The sequence below is a fragment of the Thunnus thynnus genome, chromosome 13 (genome assembly GCF_963924715.1).
Source record: "Thunnus thynnus chromosome 13, fThuThy2.1, whole genome shotgun sequence".
Taxonomy (NCBI): Eukaryota; Metazoa; Chordata; class Actinopteri; order Scombriformes; family Scombridae; genus Thunnus; species Thunnus thynnus.
In genome coordinates this window covers 9,794,962-9,810,711 of record NC_089529.1, presented here as the reverse complement: position 1 = coordinate 9,810,711, position 15,750 = coordinate 9,794,962, and positions in this window count along the sequence as shown.

The following is a 15,750-nucleotide window of genomic DNA, read 5'->3' as shown; positions in this document are numbered from 1 at the left end:
GTGCAGTGTACCAAAAAACAAACAAAAGGTGTCTCAAAAATGAAATGAACACAAGCAAATCAAAGTTAACTAGCTTAACTCAGGATAAAGCAAACTAAGGCGTGATCACATGCACACAGCTACACCGTCATCCTCTAATTTCTGCTCTCCTCAAACCTACATCTCTCCCCTTAAATAGGCCCTCCAATCTACCAGGCAGAACCATATTTATTGCAGGGGTGTCCTTTCCCTTACACCACCTGGCATATAACAATACTACTTTTATCAGTCAACAAGGTTTACACAAAACACATCCACAGCATTAAACCTCAACCTGAGCCAGACCAAGTACAAATCATATCGATACTAAACCAAACATTTAACTAAATAACATAAACACCCCCCTATACTTGATGTAACCCAGTGACATCACTGATGATGTCAACCAGTGTATATAGAGGAAGTAGTTGGGTGCATCCTCCTTTTGTCGGTGGAACACATGGTGGTTATGGTAAGTAACAAAGAAAATGATTAACTTATGGAATGCAGAACTTAACCAATAAACAATAACTAAACTTAACACTTGTTTGTTTTACTTTAACCAAAAATGTTGCTGGTATGTAAACTGTAACCAAACATAATGCAAACCACAAACAAACCCGGGATAGTATGTGTCTGCAAGTTACAGATTAATGCTGGACCTATGGTTAAAACAAACAAGCATGGTTAAATGAATACGCTATATGGCATAGACGGCAAAAATAGCGACAAATGGTTTGTTGTCACCCACTTTGTCACAGAACATAATATTGCATTTTTGTAAGATTACCATTGACATAATATCAAAAATAAATAAATAAATTAAAAAAAATTTAAGTGCTCTCTCTGGTGGCCATGGGGGCCCTAAACAGATGCTTAGTTCGCTTATGCGTCAGGCTGGCTCTGGCCATGTCGTTAGGCTACACACAAACATACTCCTCATTTATGTTGTATTGTGAGCTGTGTCTCCAGCTGTTTTATATAAAGTGTCTGTATGTTTTTGAGAGCCACTATGAGCCACTTTATGGACCCAATTTGCTCATTTCATTAGGGTGTCTTCCTCAGGGCACAAGCCTTTTCCTAAGATCATGCACTTATTTGTCTGCAAGCACGATCTTCGGTCTTTGCTGTTTATTTATTTTAGAAGATACACTGAGTAACAATTGTCGATGTTAATCATTTTCTAGAGGTGCTTCCACAGCACTCCAAACTTTGCATGATGATATAGCTACACAGAAAAACTTGGATTATTGTCAATTCTCAAAGTCATTCACATAATACAATGAACCTTACCTAGAGTTCATAACTGCCTACGTAACAATCAGTAATGCTTTATGTTCATGCAGTTCTCTAGAAGTGACAGGGACATGAGATTTTGTTTATTTAGAGAGATTCATGAGAGCAAACTGAGATTAAATTTCAATCAGAATGTTTTGTACAATCAGTAATGTGCAACACATTTTCAAATTGACATCTAGAAATGTTTGACAAACTTACCAGAGTCAAGTAAAGCACAAACCCAATCCAAGAATATGTTTTGGGTTAATTTGGTATATGTGGGAAACGCAGGGTTTATCGTTATCCCCCAGAAACCCTAATTTTTCCATGAGTATTTTTAAGAGTCACACTTGACTCAAAAATGTGTTTTGCTGTTTGATCTGCGCTGTATGTGCAGAGTTTTACACCAGGAGGCTTTTTGCACATTGATCTGCTGAAGGGGGAAAGTTTCTCTGTGCTCACCTTAAATCTCATTTTAAGACATTTTACTTATGAGACAAGCTTGGTTCAATATGCAACTTAAGTGTGATGTGAAAACAACTAGTGCACAACAGTAAGAATCAACTTTTCAGTGAAATAGATCATGTGTCTAGTAGTTAAATTAAAAAAAATGTATATGTTCATAGATTCTTGATTTTTCAGTGACAGAAGCATGCAATTTTAAGAATTTTTAACAAGATAATTGAACTTTTTTGTGGAAAAAACATATCAGCCAGGGATGTCTTTTTTGTCAGTTCCCACACCCAGAGTAAAAAATGATACACTTCAGTGCTGTGGGGTTACTATAGATTAATGTGTTCATAAGGTTGCATGTTGTAATAAAACAGCATTGAATGATATACACTTCAAAACAAATGACAAAACAGGATTCATGACCTCGTCAGAATTGTGTGACTTCCCAACAAGCTGTATACCCTTTGTGAAAAGGTTGAGATTTGATTTATATTTTTAGCTTAGTAACTTAAGCTTACTACAATGACTGAGGCCTGAATCTCTCGTGGCATGTTTCACGTGTGTTTATTCGTTTGTGGTTGTGTAACATTAGAGGATCTGCCAGTCTGCAGCTCTTGGCAGCCGTAGAAGTCCGTCCTACCGAGCCATGAAACAAGTTTGGCCAGAACCACACACAGGCATGCACGCTGCTCGATGGTACGCTAAACACACATGACCATCATACCACAAGACTGATGATAATGTCAAACATCACTGACATCATCAAAGTATTGTTAGCCAGTGAAGAAGCTGAAATGCAGCACTGTGCCATAAATAATATTTCTATATAAAGACATATGAGAATTATTTAAGAATTATTAAGCACTTTTTAAATTTCTTAAATCTCAAACGGTGGACATATAGTCGATGTTTCATGGTTAAATTATTGTAAATGTTTGCTTTGAAATAATGAATGCGTCTATTTTGACAACATTTATCATTATCATGAACAACACATAACCTTGTTATACACTTATTGTGCTCATAACTATGAAATCAGTCAGGTGTTGTGCCAGTGCTTTGGCCCCCATCTTGACTATAAACAGATGCTATAATTTCTTCAAACAAGATATCATATGACTTTCTGTTTTCAATGCCCAAAACCTTAAAACCTTTTCTTTCAGCAACAAACAGGAAGAAAGCCAAAAGACTTAAAAAGGCTTCATGTGACCACCATTATTGAAATCAACACCCTGAAGCTCCCAAGATGTTTTCAGCAACAAACAGGAAGTCACTACTCACTACTCAACGTATCCTAATAGATTTATCAAATGATGAAACATGAACCCTACTGCTGAGGGACAAAATAATGGAAACATCTCACAATTAATGAATATCAAGTACCTAATAAATCATGATTGATCTGTGTTTACAGGGGAAATTCCTCCTGTGAATTATGTTCTCATACAACTCCTTTGGAGAAAACGTCATGCTACCTGAATTCTATATTTGTTAAAAGTTTGTGAACCCTTTTCTCTATTCTGCATAAATATCACCTAAAACATGATCAGATAGTCCTAAAACTAGACAAAGTAAACCCAATTAAACAAATGAGACAAAAAGATTAAACTTATTCATTTATTTACTGAAAATAATTATCCAATCAAACATATCTGTGGGAAGCAAAAGTATGTTTTGTGAAGCTGTTTTGTAGAAATGATTTTGTAACCCTTTCCAGCCTGGTGAACATCGACTCTTCTTCTAAGGTCTTCAGTGTTGTGAAGCTCAGATGTTGATAGTGTTGACCCAGATTTCTTTTCTTTAAATAAGGCAGGGCTCTCAGACTCACAGCTGGTCCCATCGATTGAAACACCCGACTCTAATTTCCCCTTCAAATGAATTGATAATACTAGAGGTTCACATACTACACATTGGATCACTTTTCTCAATAAATAAATGAACATGTGTAAGGTTTTTGTCTCATTTGGTCTCTTTTACTAGTTTTAGTACTTGTGTGAAAATCTGATCAACAGGGTTCACAAACTTTCAAGCACCACTGTGCATATACCTGCACAAGCAGATAAATATGTACATATATACACACATTTAGGCTAATAGACCTCATGTTTTCTGGTAGCCCCTTGTTCTGACTAAATAACATCAAACAATGAAGGAAACTAATGTCTTTTACATACCATATGAGGGTTCTTCCAGCATTCTTTTGCTGCTGTCAGATACACTGTTCATTGTAACCATGATAAATTTGATATAAAATCTGACGAGTAGAAGCTCGTCTGTGAGAATTGGTTTTCTTGAAACTAAATGATTATTTTGATATTTAGTTCTAAAATTGCTCCTTGATCTGTGAACACAGACATGTAACCATTTTACATATTTGGCAAAATAGTCTGTTTATTTATGAAGATGTTGAACTCCCACACTACATTGGTGGTTTAGGCACTTTGGCAGATATATAACAGGTGACAGCAGAAAGCAGTGATATAGTAAACGCCCACACAGTTGCAGAACTAATCCTCACCTGAGCCTCTTCATCCATCTTCCAGTAAAGGGCAAGAAGACACAGTGTGTAAACCTAAAGCTGTCATGTTAAGAGCTTTACAGTATGTAGATATTTACACAGCAGCCCTGCCTCTAACATCATGCCTTTGATGCAAGCCGCCTGCATAAAATATATTTAGACTTATCAAAGCACTGCTCTAAACGTATCACACATGATAATTAACTGTTTCACTCCAACAAATTACATCTTTAATCCCCCATCTGACATTGTTTTTCTGTCATCTGCTGATTGTTGATACACAGTAATATATTTGTTATCTGCCAAATTGTTGCAAATGATTTTAAAAGGGTCTTCAGCCCATGTGCACCATACACGCATTTGTGTGTTTTGCTAAGTCAGTGTTATATATCTTAAACAGCTTCATCAAATGATCAAAAACAAAGCTTACTTATATAAAACTTTATACATTCGTTTTGAATTTTATATTATTATTATAAAGTTTTGAAGGTTTAGTTCTTAAGATACTTTGTTATAGACCACAGTACTGAACCAGACTGAACTATAATCACCCTGTGCTGCTTTTAAAGTCACAAACTGTTGTTGGTGCACAGTGGCCCTGAGGCCTCAACCACTGCAGTCCACATGATCTACTGTATTTTCGCAGTGCAGCTCTTGTAATTAAAAGTATGTGGTGTGAATTTAAATGTGAACACATCTGGGCCATGTGGGCTCTACTGCATCTGCCCCAACTGGACCATGGGCACTGACTGTATTCTTCTTCAATTTTCCATTTTGATGATTAGAATTGTTTTCTCCATATTTAATCTACTTCTGTATTTACTCAAATTATTTGAAGGTGCCACAAAAGTATTGCTTCTATTGTAAACAAAGTAAACATGTTGCAGGTGTTGTTGCCCAGAGCAGGGCTTTCTGTCTCAAACCAAAGTTTTTATGTTGCATTCAAGTTTTATTTTCATCATTTAAAGTGGTTTCATCTACTTAAGTCTCATCGCTTTCCCAAGTCAATGTTAGCAAATAAATGTTGCATCATGTAAACTATTTATTTATTAAATTATTTGACAGGAAAAAACATTTCTTTAAGGTACAAAGTACACATTGTATGTGATAAAACCAGCTAATCCGTGACCCACATATCCAGTCCTATGACACCTTCATTGCTTGTAATTGTAAATTATGAAGATCAGTCCTACATATCCACAGTGGTGACATGATTGGAAATCTGTGTTATTCTCTGCTAGCGCTGTGTCCTTGGTGCTGTGAATTTGGTTTGACACTGATCCTGATAGTGGATCTGAGGGTTGTTTTTCATGAAGAGTTGGGTAAGAATCTTAACTTTTCTTAAAGGGTGGCCTTCACAGATTTTTTTAGTATCCCTTATCTGACCATTATAGCCATTGCCAGCTTGGAGAAGATGACTCAGTGTGGGAGGCAGCCCTCTGTCACTCTGACACAGTGGCCCTCCTTGTTGAGCAGGGCCTCAGTGCTGCTGCCGTTTGTCTCTCAAAATATGCTGGCATTTGTTCTGCAGTTATCCCTTTTAATGTCAGTGCCTCTCGTCTCTAGTGGAACACCTCAAATGGCTTGCAATACCAAGCAGACTCCATGCACTTAAGATTAAGTGTTTTAGTCTGGTTCAGCCCCAATTTCAATACAATGAATAAAAGTGTAGTAGAGAAAAATGGATCGCCAGACGAATACTTTTTACAGCTGGTCATATCTTTACAGCAGCATCAAACAGAGGTTCTTAAAGTTTCAGGTCACATTTATAATATGCTGTCCACATTGTGTATCTTTCAGTGTTATCTAAGTTTGATCGGGTGAAATGTGACATTGCTGTACAAGATTAGTCGTTCAGCTGGCACTTGAGCTTCACAAACAAGTCAAACAAGTCACAATCTCACAATTCAATGTGAGACACAAGTCTCACTGAGTATAAAAAAAGATGCTTCTTATGTTACCTGTTGCTCTCTGCAGTTCTCAAGTATCCAATAACGCCTAAAAGCATAAGTAAATAAGTAAGTAAACTTTAATTCTTACAAAACCATAGTTACAAGGTGCTTCACAAAATACAATATCATAAGATATAGGTGCAATTTCAGCATACATACTTAGCCTTACCTACTTACAACATAAAGAAATAGAGATAGAGAACACAGCGAGATAAAACAAAATATAAAAAGAACAAAATAGTACATAAGCACACTGAACTTGAGCAGTTTACATTAAAATTCACAGTAAATGAAAAATGACAAGAAAAACTCAACTCTTTGATCAACTAAGAACAGATATACTTCAGCTAGTTGACTTGGCAGTCATGATTAGAGAAGAGGAAAATATATAAAGTTTGTTTTTTACATTATCAGTAAAGTAACCTGAGGCCACTACGTGTTTGGCTGTTTCAGCATCAAAAACCCTCACACATGTGTCCAAGCCTTGGCTTGTTACCAAGCAGTCCATGTAGGCCAAGGATCCATCCTTTTGATCCACGTTTGCCTTGATGTTGTCTGGGACAAGTGTCTCTGCAGTGCAGCCTGTGAGATGTGGGACCAACAGCAGCCCATTAGATCCTTTACAAGGCAGCTAAGGAGGGAGAACTGAGAAAAGCTTTACTTTACCCTCGTATGCCTTTTACCCTTCATATTTTTTTTCATATTTTTCCCTTACTTTGAAAGAAATCAGGATTCAAATGTTTGTGTTCACTTATATTCTACAAGCAATGGCATAAAACGATATTAACTGCTAACTGTTAAAATAGAAAATGGAGTTTCGCAGAAAATGCATGTGAATGCTGACAATACACTTTGCTGAATTTGGTTACCATGGAATATTACATTTAAGAGATATGGCAGTTAATAAGTAGTATGGTGGTGTTTCACTAATGACCACAAAGTGGTGCTATTGGTGCCATGCTTCAATATGTCGTGTATATTCTCATGGAGAACTTGTGTACAAAGTTTAATTTTATCAAAGACAACAGAATTGTAGAAATATCATATTGTAATATGGCAGTAGCGCCCCCTGTGGGTAGAATTGTATCAAATGTTACACACTTGTGCAGTGTGACTGTGTGTACAACATTCCCAAGTTTGGTTTCAATCAAATTGTCATGCCATGTCTTCAAAATTTTAGGAACCAATTACAGACAAACAGTAAGTGACAACCAAAAATGAACTTAATTTTATTTGGAGTCGTCTTAATGCTGTATGTACCAAGTTTGGTGAAGATTAGATGAAATATGTGCAAACAGAAGCAAAAAATGTGTTTGCCAAAAAAATCCAAAATGGCAGAAAATTTTTCGAGGTGCAAATGGGCGTGGCCTATATGAGTTGAATCAGCATCATCCAAATAACACACTGTGCAAATACTCTTTTGATTGGCCTCACAGTTCATGAGTTATTAGCCAAAACGTAAAACATGTAATAACTGACTACATGGTGGCGCTATTGGTCCCATGTTTTGGTACCATGCATTTTTAATTTTTGCAATATTGACTTTCAAACATCCCCATAGACTCCCATAGACTTTCCATTATAAATTTTAGTATTTTAGAAATTATATAAAATCACTGGAATATGCTAGAAAGAAGAAAAGTCACGGCATAAATACCCTTAAAGAGCTGAACATTTTGATATTTGAATGGATTCTGTCACTGAAAGTATGCAGAAGTAGTTAGCAATCAAAAAACATATGGAGGAAGAATAAATAAAGCTTTGAAGAACAGTAGTGTGAATGATGGTTGTCAGCATTCACACCAATTATCACCTATTTAACACTGTAGAAGATCTTTGAGATTTCACCATTGAGGGCTTGGAGCCCAGACTGGGAACCCTCGTGCTTCGTTTGTAACCTTGAATTTTCACTTCACAGATTTTCCAGTTTTTTCCAGGAAAAGAAGGTCTAATGTCTCAGCCTTGGCATTTTGCCTCTTAGAAACCTTGCTTTTTCTTCTCTGCTCTCCCACACATTCCCGCCTTTATCTCCACCCTCTTTCAACTGGAGGGTGAGAGCAATATTAGGCTTCATATACAACTAACTTGAATCAGAAAAAGTTATAGTGACAGGAAGTGTCACTGGCATGTCGGTTTTCTCACTCATGGAGACGACAAGATTTAAGTCATGGACTGTTTTAATGTTACTGCAGTGAAATACCAGTCATGTCTCTTATCTCGTGTGTTTCATTTCAATAATATAAAATCTTCAAATAAGGAATCAATCAAGTCAATTTTGTTGAGCACAGCATGTAAAATGTCTCTCATAAACTCATTTTTGCTGAATTATGTGTTTGCTAGACTCCCATTACAACAGGCTAAGTGAGGCTATTTTAGGGAAGAAAAAGAACAAGTACAAGATGCAGGTGTTAAATGTTGCAGTCAGCCTTCTTATCTGTGACATTTTTGTCTGGCAGTCATTCATGGCCTTCATAGTGCTCACCCCAGCTGGAAGAAAATTCAGACCTTCACAAGGGTGGACAAAAAAAAAGGGAATGACCCTATAAGAAGTAGGGCTGTGTTGAAATTCATTATGTTATAACAGCCTATACAACATACTGTAGACTCATGCTAAAATCCTGCTCAGCTCACAATCTCATGTACAAGTGGTGTGTATATGCAAGAAAGGATGTCCATTTTGCACTGAGGTTTGTTCAGTATGTGGTAATTTTGGTGTGATGGCAAAACTGCAGGTCACATGATGTCTGAAAAAGAAACTTCTGTAAAACTCTGAAGGTAATTTCTGGAGTTTTATAAGATTCATATCACCATCTGATAGGAAACATAACATGAGCTGCCAGTTCCCACTACTAAAAAATTCAATTTTTTCTGATCTTTACATCAGGCCAGGGATGTTTTTTCCTGTTTGAGTACAATATCAGCTTCAGAAGCTTATAATGTGTAGTTTTTTGTCAACATTGAATTTGTTCATCCTCTGGTAACTTCGCTCCTTTATAGTTTTGTGGTTTTATGCCAAAGTAATCCTGGTAGGTTTCCCTCTTAGTGCGCTTCAAAGAGTTTCCAATTTAACCAAATGCTGTCATAATTTCCAAGATGGTTTTCCTCACCATATTAAATAATTATGCAGATTTTGCAGTTACTAATGTATGTGATTCTCTTTGCCCTAAAACTAAGGAACACAAAAATACATAAGTAGAAATTAATGTAACTGTAAAACTACATTATAATTTATTATAACCTTCTGCTATTACCATCAAGTTTTAGAGGATGAAAAAAAAACTGTTTGAAAGACACAATTTATGTGTGAAAAGAAACCTAATGAGGTCAGTCTGACATTACAGGAATGTACTCTAGTAATAAACAACAGAGACGTGATTCATAGCAGAGTATTCAGAAGTTCTGTTCTAAGATACAAAAAGTATTATTTAGCCTGCTTTGGTGGCATTTTGGTAGAATCGTTAGTTGTGAAGCATTTTAATATGGTCATAAGCATATTAACTTTGAGGTTTATATTACATCACAGGTGCCAACTTCACAGTCATTAATATTATTTTATGTTCCCGAGTCCAGCTTCACATCGGAGCACCTGGGTGGCAGTCAAAACAGAAACTAAAAAAATGTTTCTTTATCCTCACTCCTGTCTGCCATTTTCTAAATATGGCCATATATATATATCTATATTTGTGCTGTCACCTTCAGTTTTTCTTCATTCTTGAAAGTTGTTTTCCTCCATCCAGATGCTGTTCACTAAATAAGAAAATAAAATCCTTCACAGCAGACAATACAAACTGGCTATCTACAATCAACATTATAAAGATTCAGTCACAGCTCTCTTGCGATGGTGGTCAGTAAAGTGGTGTTATTTTGTCTCAACTGTGTTTTCTGTATCTACTGTATGACACAAAACTTTTGTAATACATTTCACAGAAGAATAGTGAAAGAACTTGAAAAATAAAAATGTTGTTTATTGTTTATTTCTATATTAACAGTATATACCATGTGTGTTTTCCACATTTTGATAGGCTTCACATTTGCCTACACAACTGTGAAATAATACAAAATATGACTGCATTTGCTGTTAAATCTTAACTGGGAAAAATCACAGACACAGAGAAAAAGAGAAAAGACACACACCTCTCTTTAAGTCTTTCACTTTAATGGAGTGACATTGGCCACAGCTAATAGAGAAACAGCATCATAACAGTGTAGTACATGTCAATGCTACTGTAAATGTAGAAAACTGCAGCTCAAAGCCTTTGTTAACCACAAGTCAACCATCACTGATTTCCACAGGAAATGATGCATTTTACATTATTTTAATTAGAAGAATGATCACTGCAAGGGACTATATCTCCACCAAAACAAGAACCATGAACAGACATCTCAGCACCAGACACTTTTTAACTGATGAGACAACAAATTACAAAAAACATTTATCCACAGTGGTATCTAGATATGCAGATAGGCTTGGTTTTACTTTTGAGATATCTGCACCAGTCCAACACAACCAAAGTGAAAAGCACACTGAGAGCAGTATTGTGACATTTAAAAAAAGGGACTTTTTGCTTCCTTCTAGAGAGTACAAGACTTCATCACTAGAAACTGTGGTTCACATCCTTTTACCTACTGTGCCAAAAGCCAATGTTTTTTTGTTTTTTTTATCATGAATGCTGGCTGTCCTTGATCAAATTTTCACCAGACTTCAACCATAAACAGCTCAGCTGTGACAAAAGGCTGGTGTTCAAGAGCAGGCCATTCCTGCAGGATTACACAGTCTTTGCTTTGCCCACTAAACTGCACTTACTTAACCTTTAATCGCATGTGTCTAATACCAGGACACACATGTGCTCATGCTGAGTATCACAACCTGAAAAAGGTTCACATATCCCAAACACAGATCTCATACTGTGTAATGGCAATTTTCATTTTTCGATGTCCTTTCTTTTTCCTGTTTTTCTCGTTCGCCATTAATACACAGGTAGGTTAGGTTAGGAGTGATCTTACACAGATTCAAAAACAGATTTTCCAGTCCATTTCGTTTGTTGTTTTATTGAAGTCTTTGTTCATGTCATGAACAAAGCGGGTTTCTGTCCTGCCAGCTGTAGTGTGCGTCTGTTACCGGTCTGGTAAGAACTGTATGTGCTCCACCTGCCTGTGCCTCCCATTTCCTGACACCTATGCCGTACATATACAACCCTGCGCATCTAATGACCGCCACCCAGTGTCCAAAATAATACTGCAAGTTATAACTAAACAAATGACATGCCAACAATCAACATAAATGGCTCCTACATACTGTATGTCCACAAATCTGCTAATTTGACTAGAGACATCAGGAAGGATCTTGTTTGTTAAAGATGTTTAGATATCCGTGCATAATAATCCATTACAAAAATTTAATTCACCCTTCCTGCTAGTGTTTTGTTGTTTACCATGCAACCCATCCAGATAATCCTTTAAATCAGCAGGAAATGGGAGAGCAGTTTTAATTTCCCACTGAGATGTTCCCTCTGTTGTCCTCTCAGACTGCAGGATTTAGGCCGAGGAGCTGACGGCATGTGTAGCTGCTGTAGTGAAGCTGCTGTGGACCTTCAATTAGTTCATATCTCCTCTACATTTGCTCACATTCAGTGAAATGTCTTTCAAAATATTCAAATTATTCTGCTGGTATTGGTACAGTAAGCCTCACAGAGAGTTCTAACTGTACAAGCTGTATTTCTGCATATCTGTGCAGTTTTGTCAATGACAGTTTTCTTTTAGTTGTTTGAAAATCATACTTCTAATATGTTCTCTAACTCAACTCAAAGAGAAGAGTGAGTATGTTTTTTTGGATTCTGTGATTCTCTGATTACTTTTCAGGAAGTAATTTTGTCTATTTGACTTTTATTCAGACTGGGTGAAAGAAATGTGTAAAGGGATATGAGCAAATGAAGTCTTAATGCCTAAATGTATAAAAAAGGACTATGTTGTACCAAAGTCAAATATGGCATTAATTCTGCCTGGAAATGAAATATGAGGAGGCCCATTGTTTTGTCATTCAACATGCAATTTAAAAGAATCTACTTGAACTGCAGGTCAGTCATTTTGAGCAATGATGCAATATACAGGTCATGTTTTAACTTTTCTAAACAGCTAGAAGGCAGGATAGTTTCAAATCACGCTGTTAGCTGTTGGATGAATACAACCTGAACTGAACAAAACATCATGCTGCTTTGTATTATATATTATGTGAGGTTTTACTTTAAAATTAATACTGTACAGTGGGTTTAGAGGTGTCAGGAAACTCTTCTCTTCTACCATTTACTGTTTGATCCCCCAACACAGCCCAACATACTGTGTGTAGGGGTCTCACTGAAGACCATTTCACAAATGTATGCATTAAAAATCATGGTTTTCTGTTCTTGAATAATATTGTCAAGAGCATATATTGCATTCGACTAGAGTCATAAAACATAAGATTTAGGGTTACACCAAGCGGCAACCTCCAGGGCTGACAAATGAAGCAGATGCAGAAGTGCCAAAAACTGCAATTCCTTAAATGGCTACTTGAGGCTGGGTCCAAAGGCAAGCCAATCCCCATAGACCTCCATGTTGAAATGCCGAACTTTACAGCAGAAATAAACATGTTTATACTTTCATGACAACTGTACATGGGGTGAATTTTTTAATAACTCATGTAAAGTAAACGGGATTTGTAATAAATGGGCTAAAAAAGTTTCCTACCCAGGTGGAGTTTTGTAAATGTCTCCGAGGATCCCTTAGTCAAACAAATCACACTGCCAACAATAGTGATGTTATCACCTTATCAAAAACATTATCACTTTTGCAATAAATAGTGAAGAATTATGCCAAATGCATCACTACAATGTGGGCCTACTTTTAAGAAAAGTATTTAGGATTTCACTCACTTTCAGTAAAAGAAAATTATATTTTACTGTTCAGTAGTTGAGCATTCAAAGGTTGAGAGTTGGTGCAGTGAATGCACAGTATGTTACAAAATGGGAGTTTAAAACTATATGATTGAGCTTAAAAAGTTTGTTTTGACAGTAGCAGCCTAACTAAAAAAATCTCTCAGGCAACTTCATTCCAAGTTTCCTCTATTTGACAGACATATAAACACCTTCTTCTTTGCCAAACTTTATTTAGATTGTTTGTCTCATGACCTTAAACTCGGTACTCAGTCAAAATGCAAAAGTCATCTAAACAAATCAGTCTTCATCTTAATTCCCTCCTCGTTGTTGAGATCTCAACACTTCCTCCTCCTTCACTTACTGTCAGCAATATCATTAACACTGATGGGCTTCTCTTTTAACTGCATATTTTTCCCTTTATGTAATTCTGTAATAAAACAAACAAACAAAAAAAAACAATCAAAACCAGTATTTATTTAAAAAGCAAAAGTACTCTAATTTTGGAATGTATTTAATTTTTGTTTTCAATTAACAGGACTAATTCAAATGGACTATGTGACCATACATATAGCGCAGAACTCAAGTCTTGTTCTGCATAAAGAAGGGGAGTTGAAGATGAAAAAGTCCAACAAGTGACACTCAAAATCTTTAGGTTGCTAACTGTAGCATTCATGTAGCTTTTTTTAACCATAGAAACCTCCTTTGATCTTTCAGACATACCTTACCCACCAAAATCATCTACTCAAACAAAAATATCTTCCTCAATTAAGTATCATTGCATGAAATATGACTGAACACAATGGTGATGTTTAGTCAGTCAATGCCAAAGTAATTATGTGAGCTCAGTGATGTTTTTATTTGAATTACTTTTTTAGTAGCAGGCAGGGAACATGTAATCCTCCTCCAACCATGTTTCTGCCTCAATTAACGATCTCTTCAAAAGGATGCTTGGCTCCTCAAAGCACAAGTCAGAGTGACATTGAGAGTGCAACATCCACAATGAACGGGGTCACACTGCACCCCTGAGCAAAGAAAGCAGTGCTTAGGTGGTTCTCTTTCCTGCAACATCAACTTATATGGCAAATTATTTGTATTTCAGTCAACCATTGCTGAAATAAGACAACAGAGGGGAAAAAAGAAAATGTATTTCACCAACACATTTAACAAATTGTACAGGAGGAAAAGATCATCCTTGGCCAGGGTGTTGTCCAGTAAGGACATGAAGAAGGTGAACATTTTTCTCTATGACTAATGGAGTCTGCAACACAACGTCCTGCTCCTCACACATTTATCTTTCTTTCTCGGATCAGTCTCTGTCAACTAAGAAAAAAGTTGCAATAATATCATGATATCAAGATGAACTTTGCCTCCACTGGCTGGATACATTTTTATCTCATTGTCAAAAAATCACATAAAAACACCAAAACAATTAATGGTCCTAAAAAATATTTTCTGTGTAGCCAAAGTCTTGTATACTGTAGCTTATTCTTCAGTGCCGTTGTACTTTACTTTGGTTCAATCCCACACACACCGTCCTGGTGCTATCACTAATACACCAAATGTGTATTAATCCTCAGCTGAAAATAGTCCCCAACAAATGCACTATTTCCTCCTTTTTGAGTAATGTTTGCTAAAAACTACAATGCCCAGCTCCAGACCACAATGGTGCTTTTCCACATGGCAGTGACGGCGACTTGGACACATCACCCTTTCAACAGCTTTCCCCGGACCAGAGCCAAGACTTGGTTCTCTCCCTGGTCCAGGCCTGGGTGGAGACAGGCCAACAACCAGCACAGGCAGCTGTATCCTCACCAGCTACACCACCGGGCCAGCTGTCCATGGCCTGGTGGGGGCAGGCCACTAAGATCTTACATCGACTGCTGACCCCATTCTTCTTGCTGGGATGTCGCTAGGATGTGCAGCTCTTCATACACTGGTGTGTGTAGCAGAAAGCCTCTCAGCATGCACTGGGGCAACAGGTTTATGCACAGTAGTCTCTGTTTATGCATGTATCTGTGATGTTACTAGTAATAATGTGTTTGACATTTTGTTCTATTGTGTTGCCAATGCTGTGACATCACTTGTGCATAAAACCAAATTGGCTGCTGTCTCCATCCCTCTCGCACAACAGTGAGCAGGAACTGTTTCCCAAACAGGAACAGTCTCCTACATGCCTTGAGTAGTAATGCACACATACACGCCACAAACAAAACACTTCATGACACCTGAACACCTGAACCTAAACACTCAGCTTTCATACTAGCATCAATGTGGTATTTTTTTCTCATCATGATCTCTACATGCTACCAAAGCATGTTTACAGTAGTCATAGTAGCAGCCTTAGTTTCCAGGTAGCATTAGCATCAGCAGCCCACAGTGACACGCTCTCATCTTCAGGCACAACACCTTCTCCTACTGCTTTGTTTGTTATCTGTCAATGATATCCACCTGTTTGTGTTTGTCTGCAACCTCTTTCCAGGCTGTTTGTAATATCAGTGTGTGTTCTGATTTAAATAAACACACTCAAAGGTGACCTGTGGAGTTTTCTTGTAAAAAAAACAAACAATAGTGCATTGTGTCTATCCATGAGGTGTAACAAGTGTGAAATGCATTGCCTTCC